This window comes from Ursus americanus, chromosome 12 (assembly GCF_024610735.1).
Source record: "Ursus americanus isolate L20-20 chromosome 12, mUrsAme1.1.p, whole genome shotgun sequence".
Lineage (NCBI taxonomy): Eukaryota > Metazoa > Chordata > Mammalia > Carnivora > Ursidae > Ursus > Ursus americanus.
The window spans coordinates 67,713,972-67,720,008 of NC_142138.1; the positions used below are offsets into that span (position 1 = coordinate 67,713,972).

At 48.3% G+C, this 6,037-nt stretch overlaps 1 protein-coding gene across 1 annotated transcript in view; it reads left to right on the forward strand.

Moving 5' to 3' along the window:
- The window catches only part of LOC123802716 (uncharacterized), a 389,246-nt gene that overhangs the window by 32,403 nt on the left and 350,806 nt on the right, over positions 1-6,037 (forward strand). The window lies entirely within an intron of this gene.

A 6,037-nucleotide genomic window follows, 5' to 3' on the forward strand; every position in this document is an offset into this window, starting at 1 on the left:
GGCCATCATCAGAGCATCCTGTCTTGAGTGTAGGCAAACAACACGTTGATTCTTTTCCCCCCGAGATCCCGGGGAAGAACCCGGTTGCTTCCTAGACGGTTGCTGCAATATTCAGGCTTTTTCCATCTGAAATGCTGTTGGTGAATGGTTGAGAGGAAGAAGCCATTGAGATTAAACCCATGAATGGAATCTATACACCATCAAAGCAGAACAATCTTCAAGGCTGCATAGATACTGGGGCCTTTCATGGGGTACGTCTGTTTCAGGATCCTGCGCGGCTCAAGAGAAACATACACTGTCCGATAGCATTGGTCCAGTTCTGGTTCTCAGCTAACTTGAGAGGAGGGAAGATGAACAAAGAGACAGACTAAAGGAAGGGAACGCACCAGGGGAGTGACACCTCCAAAGATATAGGAAAGCCTGCCAAGGCTGTCAGGCATCAAAGGAGAGAGACAAGTGGGGTTTAGAATAGCAAAACCAGTTACCCCTGGACAAGAATGCCAACTGACAGTGGCAGGCATAGATTCGTAAAGGACCTGGCTCAGAGATGAAACGTAGAGCTATTGAAGGTGAGAAGAGAGGTTTCATCCAAATTAGGTCTGACAGACACCTTCTGCGCTCATCTTGCTCAGGTGAGTTGAGTGTGGTCCAATGAACTGACAGAGAAGCCAAGATGACATGCGCCTGCCCTGGGACTAAGAAGAGAGCAAAGCTCCCTGACACACCTGACATCTGTTCTTAAAACTCAATCCTAGAGCCCAGTTCAGATCAATATGTCTCTACAAGGCCTCCCCACAGGGATGACCTCTCTCGGCACAGCAGAGGTCTGGGGTACGAAGAACAGGAGATCGATGTGGGTGTCCAGTTGGAACTTTATCACCTTGACAATGGAGTACTCACTGGCCACTTCTAGAGAGGAACAGACTTCCAGATCCTCAGGTGAGAAGATGGCGGCGCTCCTGTAAGGCCAGTAGGAGTCAGACAGCTCGGGAAGAACTGAATGTGTCAAGTTGTGATTATCCGGAGAGTCCCGGGAGCCGACCTGCTCTACCACCTCTAGCAGCTGTCCGCTGAGCCTGCAGGGTGGGGACAACCGAAGATTAACCTGAGAGGGATCTGAAATCCTATGTCCTGTCTGGCTTTGATGGAAGGGACAAAGGAATGGTCAAGAAAGCAGAGAGGCTGACCCATACAAGAGAGAAACAACTCTTCTTGTTTGAGTGCGACAAGCTCTGTTTGTCACAGGAGCAGCAGATAGAAAGGACAGTAAGTGCTCAGCGCACAGGCCAAACAGCAAGCTTGTGAGGAAAGAGCCTCAATTATCTCTGTGCCATCCAGTCATGACTCACTACATACAGTCTCAGAATGGTGGCTTTCCCCCTTCCTGTCAAATGGCATCCAGTTCTGCATGGAGTGGCCAAGCGACTGTCCCAGCTATCTCATCTAGAAAGGCCTCTTTCTCTCAATATCTGGCACGATAGTACATGTTTGTCTTCTTGCTGTGATATGTTCTTGCTAGGAACACATGTCAACGTGATAAATCTAACAGGCAGAAAGAAGACATGCATCTCTCAAAAAAGCACAGAGGAGAGAATGAGCGAGCACAGCGATCCCTGTGACATATTAGTTTACCTGGGTCGGCTGACTGTGGGTTACTCAACGAGAGAGGTAACTAAGAAATGGGAAGCAATCCAAGTACCACAAAAGAACGGAAAGCATTGTGAAAAAGGATAACTTGTCATTGACCGAATAGATAATATAGTTCTCTTCAGCACTTTCTGCTTTTCCCTGGGTGCCACTTTTGAATTCACAGCCCCCAAGAACTCAGAATTACCTGGGGGCAACTGACTCTTGTCCTTTCGGTCCCTCCTGATCAATTTGGTTTTCTGCAAATAAAGGAAGAGAAAGAGTTACATGACACAGACTCTCCTTCACAAATGCCCACTCTTAGGTCCCATGTAGCACAGGAGAGCAACAGAAGCAGATTGAAAACAGGCAACCGTGGGAGAACTCATCCAGGAGGGCTTAGGAGGGCCCTGCAAGCAATCACTGGCATTGCTCTCTTAAGCCATTAAACAAGTGACCCTGGTATGACAGGCCATCATCAGAGCATCCTGTCTTGAGTGTAGGCAAACAACACGTTGATTCTTTTCCCCCCGAGATCCCGGGGAAGAACCCGGTTGCTTCCTAGACGGTTGCTGCAATATTCAGGCTTTTTCCATCTGAAATGCTGTTGGTGAATGGTTGAGAGGAAGAAGCCATTGAGATTAAACCCATGAATGGAATCTATACACCATCAAAGCAGAACAATCTTCAAGGCTGCATAGATACTGGGGCCTTTCATGGGGTACGTCTGTTTCAGGATCCTGCGCGGCTCAAGAGAAACATACACTGTCCGATAGCATTGGTCCAGTTCTGGTTCTCAGCTAACTTGAGAGGAGGGAAGATGAACAAAGAGACAGACTAAAGGAAGGGAACGCACCAGGGGAGTGACACCTCCAAAGATATAGGAAAGCCTGCCAAGGCTGTCAGGCATCAAAGGAGAGAGACAAGTGGGGTTTAGAATAGCAAAACCAGTTACCCCTGGACAAGAATGCCAACTGACAGTGGCAGGCATAGATTCGTAAAGGACCTGGCTCAGAGATGAAACGTAGAGCTATTGAAGGTGAGAAGAGAGGTTTCATCCAAATTAGGTCTGACAGACACCTTCTGCGCTCATCTTGCTCAGGTGAGTTGAGTGTGGCCCAATGACCTGACAGAGAAGCCAAGATGACATGGGCATGCCCTGGACTAGGAAGAGAGCAAAGCTCCCTGACACACCTGACATTTGCGCTTAAAACTTAATCCTAGAGCCCAGTTCAGATCAATATGTCTCTACGGGGCCTCCCCAGAGGGATGACCTCTCTCGGCACAGCAGAGGTCTGGGGTACAAAGAACAGGAGATCTATGTGGGTGTCCAGTTGGAGCTTTATCACCTTGACAAAGGAGTACTCACGGGCCACTTCTAGAGAGGAACAGACTTCCAGGTCCTCAGGTGAGAAGATGGCGGCGCTCCTGTAAGGCCGGTAGGAGTCAGACAGCTCGGGAAGAACCGAATGTGTCAAGTAGTGATTATCTGTAGAGTCCCGTGAGCCGACCTGCTCTACCACCTCTAGCAGCTGTCCGCTGAGCCTGCAGGGTGGGGACAACCGAAGATTAACCTGAGAGGGATCTGAAATCCTATGTCCTGTCTGGCTTTGATGGAAGGGACAAAGGAATGGTCAAGAAAGCAGAGAGGCTGACCCATACAAGAGAGAAACAACTCTTCTTGTTTGAGTGCGACAAGCTCTGTTTGTCACAGGAGCAGCAGATAGAAAGGACAGTAAGTGCTCAGCGCACAGGCCAAACAGCAAGCTTGTGAGGAAAGAGCCTCAATTATCTCTGTGCCATCCAGTCATGACTCACTACATACAGTCTCAGAATGGTGGCTTTCCCCCTTCCTGTCAAATGGCATCCAGTTCTGCATGGAGTGGCCAAGCGACTGTCCCAGCTATCTCATCTAGAAAGGCCTCTTTCTCTCAATATCTGGCACGATAGTACATGTTTGTCTTCTTGCTGTGATATGTTCTTGCTAGGAACACATGTCAACGTGATAAATCTAACAGGCAGAAAGAAGACATGCATCTCTCAAAAAAGCACAGAGGAGAGAATGAGCGAGCACAGCGATCCCTGTGACATATTAGTTTACCTGGGTCGGCTGACTGTGGGTTACTCAACGAGAGAGGTAACTAAGAAATGGGAAGCAATCCAAGTACCACAAAAGAACGGAAAGCATTGTGAAAAAGGATAACTTGTCATTGACCGAATAGATAATATAGTTCTCTTCAGCACTTTCTGCTTTTCCCTGGGTGCCACTTTTGAATTCACAGCCCCCAAGAACTCAGAATTACCTGGGGGCAACTGACTCTTGTCCTTTCGGTCCCTCCTGATCAATTTGGTTTTCTGCAAATAAAGGAAGAGAAAGAGTTACATGACACAGACTCTCCTTCACAAATGCCCACTCTTAGGTCCCATGTAGCACAGGAGAGCAACAGAAGCAGATTGAAAACAGGCAACCGTGGGAGAACTCATCCAGGAGGGCTTAGGAGGGCCCTGCAAGCAATCACTGGCATTGCTCTCTTAAGCCATTAAACAAGTGACCCTGGTATGACAGGCCATCATCAGAGCATCCTGTCTTGAGTGTAGGCAAACAACACGTTGATTCTTTTCCCCCCGAGATCCCGGGGAAGAACCCGGTTGCTTCCTAGACGGTTGCTGCAATATTCAGGCTTTTTCCATCTGAAATGCTGTTGGTGAATGGTTGAGAGGAAGAAGCCATTGAGATTAAACCCATGAATGGAATCTATACACCATCAAAGCAGAACAATCTTCAAGGCTGCATAGATACTGGGGCCTTTCATGGGGTACGTCTGTTTCAGGATCCTGCGCGGCTCAAGAGAAACATACACTGTCCGATAGCATTGGTCCAGTTCTGGTTCTCAGCTAACTTGAGAGGAGGGAAGATGAACAAAGAGACAGACTAAAGGAAGGGAACGCACCAGGGGAGTGACACCTCCAAAGATATAGGAAAGCCTGCCAAGGCTGTCAGGCATCAAAGGAGAGAGACAAGTGGGGTTTAGAATAGCAAAACCAGTTACCCCTGGACAAGAATGCCAACTGACAGTGGCAGGCATAGATTCGTAAAGGACCTGGCTCAGAGATGAAACGTAGAGCTATTGAAGGTGAGAAGAGAGGTTTCATCCAAATTAGGTCTGACAGACACCTTCTGCGCTCATCTTGCTCAGGTGAGTTGAGTGTGGCCCAATGACCTGACAGAGAAGCCAAGATGACATGTGCATGCCCTGGGACTAGGAAGAGAGCAAAGCTCCCTGACACACCTGATATCTGTGCTTAAAACTCAATCCTAGAGCCCAGTTCAGATCAATATGTCTCTACAAGGCCTCCCCACAGGGATGACCTCTCTCGGCACAGCAGAGGTCTGGGGTACAAAGAACAGGAGATCTATGTGGGTGTCCAGTTGGAACTTTATCACCTTGACAGTGGAGTACTCACTGGCCACTTCTAGAGAGGAACAGACTTCCAGATCCTCAGGTGAGAAGATGGCGGCGCTTCTGTAAGGCCGGTAGGAGTCAGACAGCTCGGGAAGAACTGAATGTGTCAAGTTGTGATTATCCGGAGAGTCCCGGGAGCCGACCTGCTCTACCACCTCTAGCAGCTGTCCGCTGAGCCTGCAGGGTGGGGACAACCGAAGATTAACCTGAGAGGGATCTGAAATCCTATGTCCTGTCTGGCTTTGATGGAAGGGACAAAGGAATGGTCAAGAAAGCAGAGAGGCTGACCCATACAAGAGAGAAACAACTCTTCTTGTTTGAGTGCGACAAGCTCTGTTTGTCACAGGAGCAGCAGATAGAAAGGACAGTAAGTGCTCAGCGCACAGGCCAAACAGCAAGCTTGTGAGGAAAGAGCCTCAATTATCTCTGTGCCATCCAGTCATGACTCACTACATACAGTCTCAGAATGGTGGCTTTCCCCCTTCCTGTCAAATGGCATCCAGTTCTGCATGGAGTGGCCAAGCGACTGTCCCAGCTATCTCATCTAGAAAGGCCTCTTTCTCTCAATATCTGGCACGATAGTACATGTTTGTCTTCTTGCTGTGATATGTTCTTGCTAGGAACACATGTCAACGTGATAAATCTAACAGGCAGAAAGAAGACATGCATCTCTCAAAAAAGCACAGAGGAGAGAATGAGCGAGCACAGCGATCCCTGTGACATATTAGTTTACCTGGGTCGGCTGACTGTGGGTTACTCAACGAGAGAGGTAACTAAGAAATGGGAAGCAATCCAAGTACCACAAAAGAACGGAAAGCATTGTGAAAAAGGATAACTTGTCATTGACCGAATAGATAATATAGTTCTCTTCAGCACTTTCTGCTTTTCCCTGGGTGCCACTTTTGAATTCACAGCCCCCAAGAACTCAGAATTACCTGGGGGCAACT